Source organism: Lolium rigidum, chromosome 1 (assembly GCF_022539505.1).
Source record: "Lolium rigidum isolate FL_2022 chromosome 1, APGP_CSIRO_Lrig_0.1, whole genome shotgun sequence".
Classification (NCBI taxonomy): Eukaryota; Viridiplantae; Streptophyta; class Magnoliopsida; order Poales; family Poaceae; genus Lolium; species Lolium rigidum.
Window position 1 is genome coordinate 239,348,883 of NC_061508.1, and position 12,954 is coordinate 239,361,836.

Here is a 12,954-nt window from a genome sequence, read left to right on the forward strand (position 1 = left end):
ATTTGCCGTAAGGCGGTTAATGCGCGCGCGAAGCCGAAGGGAAGTGACCCACGACACCGGCGCGTCGGTCACGGTGCGCATGTCACTGACAGGCGCGGGGCCCGAGATATTCTCGACTTCGCCAAGGAAGTGTTTAATGACTAAAGATGCCGGAGGATAAGACACCGGATAATGTCTTGCAAAAAGACATAGCGATAATCCGGGCAAAGGTGCCGGATCCAAGCCCAGTGCCGGATGGGTTAAACCGGTATCCTAAGATAAAAGAACCTGGCATGGTATGTTGGATAGGATCCGCCAGACTATACCAGCTTCGGGGACTAATGTTGGGGGGATGACCCCCGGTATGCCAAAGGCATGCCAAACCGGATGGTTTGAGCCATCAAGATACCGGTTTAATATTCATACCGGAACATAGAGATAAGAAATTATCTAAGTGAGGCTAAGCCGGTATCCCCAAGAGGGGTATGCCGGAACCGGATAAGAAGATACCGGGCTACCGGAAGGAAGAGCATGTCGGCAGGACTGGTCAAAGATTCTCTCCGTAGCTAGAGGACAAGGATGAGCTAAGCAAAGTAGCTTTAAACGAAGGGCCGACGATAAAGAGAAGGATGACGGTCAAAGAAGCCGGAGGACGTCAGCATCCCTGATTAAAGAAGACTCCGGTGTCATCTATGATTAAAGTAGCTTTGTAAAGTAGTTTGTCTAGTCAAAGATGCCATTAGGGTTTCTTGCCCTGTAAGCCACCCTCTCCCCTATATAAGGAGAGGGGGCAGCCCTTCTCACGGGCACGCACGGAGAGAGCTAGGTTTAGAAGAACACCTGTACTGAGAAACTTGTAACCGGTTGAGATCAATAAAGAAGATGATCTAGAGCGAGTTCTTCCTTATGGCCTTGGCTAAGTTCTTGAGGAAACCATTCGGAAGTTCATCCCGTCTAATCACAAACCCTCCCCCGAATCCTCTTGCGTCCATTCGGCCCCAACTTAAGCCATCCTATGGCATCTGTCTGTTCACCACGACGACAGCCCCCTTTATATAGGTCGGAGGCATGCGGTGGCCGCGGGACGCGTGGCGTCGCCATTAACGTGGTTGGCGGAGGTGGGCTGCGGCCGCTCGGCAGCCGAGGCATCACCATTAACGTGGCACAGACTGCCGAAGCGACGAAGCGGCGCAGTCGCTGACGCGTTTGAGAAGACGACTGCGCCGCTTCGTCGCTGCCAGGCGGGCCCGATGAAACGTCCGCCAGACGCGAGCGGACACTTTCCGGAAGTCTACGGAGACGCATCCGAGGCGCATATTTGGGACAGGTTTGCGTCTCCACGGACGGCCCGATCACTTTGCGTCGCCCCGCTGGAGGTGGTGCCAGACGCATTTCCAGTCACGCCGGACGAAAGCCGCGCCGCTGGAGATGCCCTAACCCTTCCCGGACGGAGTGACGGAGGCCGAGAAATACGTACTGCTCCGCCCTGCTCCGCCGCTATTCAGCCGCGTACGAAGGTAAGATGCATGGCTGGTCATAGCGCATAGTATCATATAGTTGTACTTCATATAGTTGTACTGTATTAATTAAGCATATAATTATTATCTATGATACCATTTCTATAGTAGGTGATATTACAAACTAGAATCATAATTTTCTAAATTTATTGTTTTGTAAAATTCCAATACAAATCAATGTACTACCTAAAGATACTACCTAAGATACTACAACTATAAGGAGCCTTATCAGTGGAGAATGTATCGATCCTGCTCACGCTAGCAGCAGGACTGAGAGCATGCCCCGCTGACGTATTACGAATTTACGATTAGCACATTAGTTTGTGTTTTTTTTTCTTTCGTTTTTGTTCCTGAAACCTCTTGTCTCAAATATCACCCTCGTTGATGCCCGGATTCCGTTGCGCGTGAGCTAGTTTTCTGGCGTTCGCCTGCGCGATATGGGCGTTTGCGGCGTGATGCCGCGCGGAGCAGGAGGACCGCCAAACACACGAAAATAAAACATGTCGCTGTAAATCGCAAATTGTGCTCACGCATCTCCAAATCTCTACGTGGTATTTGTCGGTCCGATGCATTTTATTCTCTCAGCCAATTTAAGAGACAATTAGGCCATTTAAACCGCAACATCGGCTGGCTCAAAATACACCTAATTAGGTGCGAAATGAAGATCTAAGAGCATCTCCAGTCGCGTCCCCCAAACCGTCCCCCAAACCGCGCCGGATCGAGCGTTTGGGGGACGTGTTTTGTTCGTGCCACGTTTGGAGGACGTCGCTCCCCAGCCGCGTCCCCCAAACGCCGCCCCCAATCAGAAATTCAAATTGATGCATTCAAAAGAGATCGTTCCCGCCGGTTCGTCGCGATCGCAGTAGCGGCGATCGATCAAAGTACCGGGCGCGCGATCATATTGCTGGACCGGTGGTGCATGCAAATTAGAAGAAGGGGTTGGTCGACGGCGTCGTGTCCTGAGTCGACGCAGGCCCGTCGAGCACGACGACCTCGTCGCGATCTGCCTGTTCCTGTGCATGGTGCGTCCGCTCCGTCGCGTACGCGGAGGCCGACGCAGGTGTAGCAAGAGAAGACGCGTCAGCCCTCGCTCTTGCTGCGCTCGTCGCTGCCGCCGATGCCGATGCCGCTGCCGTGGCCGCCGCGTCCGCCGCCGCCATTTTGGCTTCGATGTCGTCGAGGATCCGGCCTTTGAAGAAGTTGTGCGCCGCTCGCGTCCGGGGAGACATTCCCTCTCGTCGACGTTCTCGGCAGGGGACATGTCGTCCCTGCGTTTCTTGAGCTCCAGCCTTCTCCTCTTGCCTCTTGAGCAGCTCGGCCCACCTTTGGTCGGCCTTCTTGTCGCAGGAGATAAAGGTCGAGGACACGTCGGCGAGGCATTTCGTGATCGACGCCTGCGTCTTCTCAGACGACGCAGCGTCGGCCAAGGCGGCCTTGGCAGCCTTGTTGCCAATAGGACGCCCTGCCGACGTTGCCAGCGGCGCGTCCGCATCAATGGCGTCCTTCCCTTGGACAGCGACAAGCGCGTCAGCCGCCATTTCTCGTTCCCTTTGAGCTTCCTATAGCAATGCATCAGCGCGAACGGCTTATGCCCATCCGAGTTCCTCGAGTACATATCCATGGCCCTATCAAACTAACCAAAGGAAGCAGAGTCATTTCATCGAACACAATGTAGGCGCTACGGATTATGGAAGAAAGAGTCGTACCAGTTGGGCGACGTCGGCGCCGCGTCGCCTCTCGGTCTCTAAGTCGTGATGGTACCCATGGAAGGAGTTCACCGACGCCTGGATGATGGCCCATCGCGTCGACATTGCCTTCTCGGCTCCTCTTCATTGTCACTTTCCGGTAGTCGCCGTTGATGAGCTTGCGCTCATCGAACTCGGCCTTGATCCTCGCCCAATACTTCCCGCCTTTTTGGTTGGCGCCGATGATGGAGTCATGGCTCACCGTCGCCCACGACTCGCACAGACATTGATCTTCCAGAGGCGTCCACTTCGGGCCTCGTGTGCCCGACGCCTTCTTCTTCTTCTTCTTCGTCCTCACGCCGTCCGCGTCTACCTCCACGAGATCATCGTCACCGGCACCCTCGTCGTCCTCTTCCTCGCCGCCCTCTTCGTCCTCATCGTCGTCCTCCTCGTCGTCCTCCACCCCGTCCTCTTCCTCGTCGTCCTCCTCCTCAACCCCGTCGTCCTCCTCAGCACCGGCGCCGTCGTATTCGAGCGGACCCCTGCGGCCGGTGAAAGGGCCGCCGTCCGGACCGGGTCCGGCTCGCGTTGCTCGTACGCCGGGAGTAGAGGTTGTTGGGGTTGAAGCCGCCGTGCGGCAGCGCATCCCGGTAGTGCGGCGACAAGTTAGGCGTCACGCACCCGGGAGTGGCGGAGGGGCCGTCGTTGTAGAAGGCGGCTTGCGACGGAGAGAAGACTCCCGGAACGTACACCGGCACGTTCGTACTATATGGGCTCGCGTTGGTGGCGGCGATACACCCGGCGATTATGTGCTGGTGCTGGCGCGCCGCCGCAGCCTTCTTCTCCAGCCTCCGCCGCCCTCCGTCCTTTCCGCTCCGCCGTCGATAGCTTCCGGCGCGGGCAATCTTGCTGCCATTCATCTTCGGTCATTCCTTCGGGCTTCTTCTTCGCAGCCGGCGCCTTCCGCGGCTTCGCGAACGGCGCTTTCGCCCCTATCGTCGCATTGCCCGGCGGCTTCTTGGCCGCTTTCTTCGCCATCTTTTTGGGGGCTGTCGGCGGCGCCATGGAATGGGGAGAGGGTAGCGGCGGCGGGTGCACGGCGGGAGGGAGAAAGAAATCGGCGGGATAGGAGAAATGAATCGGCGGCAGGATATGTTTTGGGAGGCCCGTGCGCGGCGGTATAGGCGCGATTTGGCGGGAGCGGCGGGATTTGGCGGGAGTGTGAGACGAATTTTCCCCGTGCCGCTGGCGGGTCGGCCCCGCGTCGGTTGGCCTCGCTTCGTTGTGTCCGGCGTCCCCGGAGCGTCCCCTGTGGGACGGGGACGGGCTCGGGGCGCCGGACACCGTATCGGGGCGCGGCGGACAAAAAAGGGCTTTGGGGGACGCGGCTGGAACGCTTTTTTTGTCCGGCGCGCCCCAAATCGCTTTGGGGGACGGTTTGGGGACGCGACCGGAGATGCTCTAAAAGGGGCACAAGAAGACCATGAGTAGCATAGGTCGAAGAAAACCATAGTGCTCAGGACGTAGGCACAGGCAATCAGGCGTCCCTTGTCAGATTTCGACTTGCTTCTTCCAAACGTTTCGTCCGCATCCATGCTGCTCAAGTCAATGAGCATGATTCGGTTGTCCTCTATAGCCCGTTTAGTGAGGTCGGTGTAGATGGTGGCCTCCTTCTCCTAGCTTTTCTCGCCCCTTTTGCCCATGGCTTTCTGAGACTCGGCCATCACCGACTTTAAGGTCTCGCTCAACACAATGGCCGAAGCCTCGCAGGCGAGAACGGCCATAGGTGCGGTCTCTTGGCCGGTTGGGCGGCAATGGTGGTGGATTCATCGGCTTCCATGACGGCGAGGGCGACGGCGGCGAGAGCATCCATCACTAAGTAGGATTTTTGCCGCCGTGTGAATATGATATTTTGGGTGGCGAAAGCAGAAGTGGCTTTTGTGCCACCGTTGGGCGGACCATGTAGTCGGACGGGGAGGACGCGCACCAACTCATTGCAAGTCCATGCAGACTCATTTCTACCCCAAATTTTGGTCGCGTTTACATCTAGACGAACAGCTCGAACGATTAGCATTGGACTGTTGAACTAGGAGCATACCTAAATTTTATTCACGCGACCGTTTATGCTCGTTTACATCGAGCCGTGTTAGCATGTAGGGGTGTATACGTAAGACTAGGATTGATCATCTTGTACTACAAGTCTACCTTTCCCCTTGTACCTCTATATATACCCCCAAAGGGTCATAACAATAAAACACACTAGGGTTCAACTATTTCTATATGGTATCAGGTTAGCCTCGCGGCGCCGATCTTAGGTTCTCCCACCACTTCCGCATCACGCCGCCCCCGAGGAGATCTCTCCTCGGGGGCACGCGACACCCGGTTTCGACCTAGATTGGATCGGTTCTTAGTTTAGATTAGATATAATTTTCGAATTCCCAATTTCCTAGGATTAGATCCAAATTAGCTACAAATAAATCCGTAGATTATTAAATCCTCAAAATCACGGTACAGTCGTTCCAAGATCCGATCCAATTTCCGTTCACGCCGCTGAACTTCGGCGGCACGGCACTCCGTGCGGAAGTCGACTTCGGCAAACACACCGCAGACGCGATCATGCGCGAGTCACATGGATGTGCATGTTGCATGTCCAGGCTGCACTTCCTCGAGCGATAAAAGCCAGGAGCCAGCATCAGGAGAAGATCAACAGTACAACCGCCTGAAGCTACACCATGCAGCAGCCCGCGCTTGCGGCCAGGAGCATCACACGCGCAAGATGCATGTACACCGATCACGTACCGGTCTAATCCGGCCGGATTTCACCGGCCGTCGCCCACGTGATTATGATCGGCAGCTTCAGGGCGATCAACAACGCCGCTCAGGCCACTCTCACACGGTTCTAATTCGGCTGGGTCGCACCAGTCGTCGCTCATGTGGCCACGATCAGCGGCTTCAGCACGCCAGCTTACACGTGCGCGTCTCACGTCGTCTACATCGCCGACTCCACGACTTCACCAAGATCTGCGCACTGCAGCGAGCTAAACTACAACGACCCGAACAACTACGTTAACTGTACGACTTCATCAAGATCTACGTCGAGTTCTACTCCGCCAACTACATCGCCAAGGTCTACACATAGTCTTCATCGACATCTTCGTCAACACTGTCGTCGCCTACAACCAAAACCCTACAACATGCTGCTGCCGCTTTTAGCCGTCGCCGCACAAAAAAAACCCACCGCCGCCGTAGAACCGCTGCCGCCGCCGCACTACGACAAAAACCCGCCGCCGCCGTAGATCCGCTGCCGCCGTCGCACTACGACACAAAACCCGCCGCCGCCGCAGAACCGCCGCCGCCGCACAATGACACAAAACCCCACCGCCACCGCAGATCCGCTGACGCTGTCGCGCTACGACACAAAAACCTACGACTAAAAACGAGCATTTTTTTGCGCCTTCGGCGAATATGGCTACACCACATATGACGACTACGACATCGACCATACCTCGACCACGGCTACATCACGCTTGGCTACCTCGACATCGACATCAACAAAACTTCTACGACAACTCCTCCAGTCAACAACGTCCGCGTCGTCACTTGCGTCCACGACACTCCCGCTGTGACTGCGGGAGGGAAGAGGAGGTACCAGAAGGGGACGCCGGTGATGACAAGGAGGAGAAGAAAATGGAAGCGTGAGACTTCAAATCCAGTCGCAAGCGTCCGCTTCACTCCCGCTACGACTGAGGGAGGATGTTAGCATGTAGGGGTGTATAGGTAAGACTATGATTGATCATCTTGTACTACAAGTCTACCCCTCCCCTTGTACCTCTATATATACCCTCAAAGGGTCATGACAATAAAATACACTAGGGTTCAACTATTTCTATAAGCCGCTCCCAGAAGGTTGCAACTAGGAAGAAAAGTTTCATTCCCGTATCCCGGTCACGACACGATCTCATCGCGCACACGCTACCATCCGCGGCCATAATGACCCAATCTCGCACATATCCGTACCCACGTCCTATTGGATTCGTCTGTAGGCACATACCCATATTATCCATTTTTGACGCAATCCACAGTACTCGAACATGGCCACGACACTTCTTTTGCAATCATCGTCCAGGCATGCGGCCGGGCATGCCCTTAAAACCTCGCTGCTCTTCCTTCTTGCCTTGAAAGGAAATTTTCGTGTGCATATCTATTTTAGCTGGGCCCAATATGGCAGTGAGACGGGTATGGATTATGATGATGCACCCAAGATCTTCCAGATCTCAGGCCAACGGTATTTCATCTCACGAGTTGGTAGGAACTTTTTGCAGAGAGATCTTCCACCAAAATGCACGTGCAAAATGAGACACCATGGGTTTTGTGTACTTCTCTCGTTCCTGGTGTGTGGTGCCGCTGAGTGGGAGACGACTACCTAGTTTGTTGGTAGGATATGTATAATGGTGATGACTTAGTTGTAAGAGGCAGTTATAGGTGATTTTGGCGATGTGGAGGAATAATAATAAAGAGAGAATGAGATTGTCTGTAGACTTTATAGAGACATTATTTTTATTGTTGTATGAAGGGTATTTATAATTTATACTCATATATAGCTATGCCTAAAAATAGATAACTTACCGACATACAATTGTATACACTTTCTATATTATTGTCTATAGATGACATGTAGTAGTATTGCAGGCACCAACCGTCTAAACGAATGTACATACCCTTAGTCACACCATCTAAAAAAACAGTCTTGGTTCAGCTGATTCTTTGTTGGTTTTCCGTGAATTCTGTAGTATGCATCATACTGCTGTCTGCTGTCGTACTCTCTTGTGTAAAATGTATGTGTGACTGTGTGAGCACCCATCAGTCATGTACCTATCCATTAGTTGCACAACGTCAATTAGGAAGAAACATGTACTCTCTCTCCCACAAATTTTATTTAAGATTCGTTAAAATTTTGATGTATCTATATGTTAATGTAATTTAGTATCTAAGTATATCTAAATTTAGACAAATCTTACAACTTTTATGGAATGAAGGGAATAGGTGAGAAGAAACGTGAAGAGAAGCGTGTAGTGATGTATCCAAGTTTACCAACTCTCGAACCAATTTTGATTCATACCTTGTTTGATTAGTTTAAATTTGACGACTAGTCTTGTTCTTGGAGACTAGTAGATGAGTATACCACTTCAATGCTCTCAGAAAACTGGTTAATAGTACATGTATATAGATACCCAACATGATAGATATACTACATAATGAACCTAACTAGTATATATACAACATGAGGGGACCTTAATTGATTCAGCTATGACTGACCACAATCCAACCTAACCTCACTTATAAGCACAGCTAACGAGATAGCTCCTTCTCATGCAGTCCCTACTCTCCACTTTTACATAAGTGAGCTAAGCCAGCTAATTTAATTTGCCTAGACGTAACATAGCTAGCCCGGTGACAGCAATATGATGCGCATCTTTATGCCGTCGCTTGCAAGCCAACAATCAAAACCGCATGGACGCATTGCCCACTAGGAGCTTTCCATCCATCCTCCAACAACTGCATCCGACGAGCAACAGTCCTTCAAAAGAGAAAGGAACACGGAAGAGGTCTCTATCACAAGGAAGGCATATTCCCAAAATATCCAACTGTTGTGGCGGGATCGGCTCACGCACGCATGGCTAGCCGCATGGTTGGTACTAAGGGCATCTCCAACGCTACGACTCAAACGGACGCTGCGTGGGTCGTCCGATTTTGGTCGTTTGGGTCAGCCTCCGGACACGCGGATAGACGAGGATGTCCGTGTCTTTTTTTATTTCCCAACGCAGTGTGACCCAAATCGTATTCCTCTTCCTAGTCATACTAGTAGTAGTCAGGCGAGCTCCGTCCCCGCCCCGGCGACCTCCGGGCCGGCGGTCTCCGTCCCCGCCCCGGCGACCTCCGCCCCGGCGCGCCACGTCCCCGGCAAGCCCCGTCGAGCCCCGGCCCCGTCGACCTCCGCCCGCCGCGCGACGGCTCCGGCAAGCCCCGGCCCCGGCGACCTCAGCCCCACCCCGCCACGGCCGGCGACCTCCGCCCGGCGCGCCACGGCCCGGCGACCTCCGCCCCGGCGCGCCACGGCCCGGCGACCTCCGCCCCGGCGCGCCACGGCCCCGGCGACCTCCGCCCCGGCAAGCCACGTCCCCGGCAAGCCCCGTCGAGCCCCGGCCCCGTCGACCTCCGCCCCCACCCCGCCACGGCCCGGCGACCTCCGCCCGCCGCGCGACGGCTCCGGCAAGCCCCGGCCCCGGTGACCTTAGCCCCCACCCCGCCACGGCCCGGCGAGCTCCGCCTCGCCGCGCCACGGCTCGCCCGGCGAGCTCCGCGCTCGCCGCCGCACCACGGACGGCCGCTGCCGCCGCGGGCGCCGCCCCCGCCGCGGCGCTGCCCCTTGCCGACGCGGCGCGGCCCCGTGCGGCGCGTCCCCGTTCCTGGCCGCGGGTGCGGTGCTCCTTTCTTCCGTGGGCGCGCGGCCCCGTCCGCTGCCGCGGGCGCGGCCCTGCTCCTCGCCGCGGGCGCGGCCCCTTGCAGCAGACTTCAAGCTGGCAGCGGCCCCTTGCAGCAGATGTCGCCGGCGCCCCTGCACGCGTCCTTGGCCGTCGCTCTGCGCATCGCCGTCGACGAGCTTGGCCGCCGGAGCTCATTTTGGCAGCGGCGACTTCCGGTAGGGATGAAAAAAAAAGGAGAACTCGGCGCCAGGGTGCTCCATGTGTGGGTGGTGGCTGCAGTTGGCTAGGCCAGCCGAACTCCGGTGGCTATTCCGGCCAGATCAATGGGAAAAAGAAGATACGGGAGAGAGAACATGTGGGGCCATGCGGATAAAAACGGACGTGCGGAGCTGTCCTGAGCCAGCCGGACAGACGCAAAGTCCGCCCAAATTTAAGTTAGGTTTGGGTCACCCCGGACTTTATTGCCGTCCGTTTTGCATTTGCGTCCGCGCGTTGGGACGCGTTTTTACCCAAACGGACGAAAGTGGTCTCCGTTTTTGGGTTTGGGTCCCCGCGTTGGAGATGCCCTAATTTACACACATGCCACACAGAAGGTCTTGTACACATTTTGCTTATGCTTGTCTTTTGTTCTTACTATACCTTTGGTCTTGACCGCAGTTTACTGATCTCCCAGCTTCTATGTTGGTATCGTTTCGATCATGGGGAGTCTTGAGCAAAACACAATTCATATGCAAAAGATATCAAGTAGGGTTTTTTCTGCAGGGCAAACGAGATTGTATTAATTAGTTAATTGTCATAATTACAATCCTGATCGATATGGTATTGAAGAACATTAGGTACCGATCCTAACCATGCTTGGGTTCTGTTATCTTGGATAGACGAGGCAAAGCTTTTGCGTCCATTAAAAAAATACTAGCACTATCACAAAATCCAGAAATTTTGGAGATGGAAAAAATACGATCTAATGCCACAAGTAGCCGAAGATCCTGCACTAAATATCAAATAGGGTTTTATTCTGTGTCTCCAACGAGATCGCATAAAATTCACACATTTCTCAAACGTCGGCCCTATAAGGGTATTTGGTAGCCATGTGTGACCTATCTCACCTCATACATGCTAAATCTAGCTATGCTGAGTTGTTGACTACATATTAACGATATTTTTTCTTCGAAAAAGAGCGCCGATCTATTAATCATCATCAAAAGCAGTACAAAGAACTCCAAAGGTAATAAAAATTACAAATAGGTCTTTGGACCACCTAGCGAAGACTACGAGCACCGGAGCGAGCTGGAGGCACTGTAAGGGTACATTGCCCCTAAGTGTGTTTTTGGTAATTAATGATAAGCCTCTATGGATTAATGTTTTCATTGTGTTTATATGAAGGAATATTTCATAGGTATTTTTTGAAGACCATATGTTGAATTCAAGTGTGGTTGTCATGAATATAATATTATACCTTTGGTATTGGCATCAAGATCATCGATTTGATGAGAAGAATATGATATGCTCAAGAAGAAGAAATGAAGATGAAGTTCTTGTGTGGAACTCAAGTTTGTCATGTTCTAGCTTATGTGTTAACCAATGAATGATAAAGATATTATGATAGAGCATGAAGAGATACAAGGTTGACCAATACAAAGAGTGAAGATTGAATTCAAGTTGGTCAACACATGAAACATAAACATTGTACCACTTTGGATTATGTGATCTTGTGGATGGTAAGCCTTGTCATATATATGTGCATTTGTGTTGTCTATGGGCAAGAATCAAGAGTATGATCTCATATAGCTCATGAGAGGATGGCATCAAGTTCTGGATGTCATCAAGGTTGAGAAGGGTAAGTTCAAGATGAGCATATCGAAGATATCATGCTTTAAGCTTGTGGTCCATTTGGTGATAATGGACATGTGAATATGTGCCTCAATGATGTTGTCCCACCATGGTGTATGGGGGAGCAATTTTGAATCTTCATGAAGCAACAATGGTCAAGTGAGGCATTCCGACTTGAGGGAGCTTGAAGCCGTTGTCACCAAGATCAAGCGGGATGCGCAAGGCAAAGGTATGGCCTTGCTAGGTTTTCCTTTTACCGGTCTCAAGGTGGTTGTTGGGAGACCGATTTATAGATAGACGCACTCTCAAGAGGGGCTTTTGGTTGAGTAACTTGATTGCATCATCTTAGGAAGCTCAATCCTTTGCGTCCTTATATTCTTGTTGCTTCTTGGTGCTTCTCTGTATGAGGTTCTTGAGTTTGTTGCCAGGTTTTCAACAAGCTCAAGTTAATCGAAAACGGAATCCGTATGCATCTTGTATTGCGTTTTCAAGTTTAGACGTCTTTACCATTTCTTGACGTTGGGAGGCGCCCTCTCTAAAATCATCTAAAAACTTTCTGTGAGAGGTATCATATTTCCAAAAAAAATTTGGTTTCATCTTGATACATCCCAAATATATCTACTTTTCCAAGCACTTTGAACAATTATTTACTCTGGAATCTCACCATACTTGGATAAAAACTGTTGAATCTGATGTTATTTTTAGCAAAGTCTACTTTTTTATCAAGTTTTCGCAGGAAATAAAATCGGGAAAAAATACCACGGATTTTTTCACCAAAATAAGGGACCTGGAGCTTTGGATCACGAGATGTGAGCCACGAGGTCCGAACAAGGCCAGGTGGCGCACCCTACTTTTTTGGGCGCGCCACCCAAGCCCATTTGGCCCTCGGTCGTCTTCTCACCTCCCGACTTCGCGAGGTGCCTTATCTATACCTAATAATAAAGAAAATAAGGTTTCTTGTTGGTCCGTCTTTTGTTGCCCCTAAAATTGAGGTAAATTACCCACCACTGCCACCCGTAAGTCAAAAAATATTAAAAAACGTTTCAATGTTTAGTTCCCTTTATCCATGGGGCGCTGTCGTACCATGTGGTTTCGCTCGATAAAGAGTCTAGGTCGATCTCTATATTTTTCTTATGGAAACTCCTATAGCCCGCAACGAGTTCCTGCTGACGAAGGATTTCCACCGATTCAGAGACGAACAGGACATTGTTATGGACTCAGATCGATACGTACACATGAAGAACCCGATCGATCCTGTACTTCAAATACCTACAGCGCGAGGCCCAAAACCAATCAAGGCTCAGCACGATTAGTTACGCCTCCTGTGAAATCCCTGGAGACTCGATCGAGGTGCTTCTCCGCGCGGCTCTCCATGGAAAGCAACATCAAGGATGTTATGTCCTTGCCAGGGATCTCTCCACTGGATTGGGGACGAGAGGATATCGTGGAGAAGAAGCT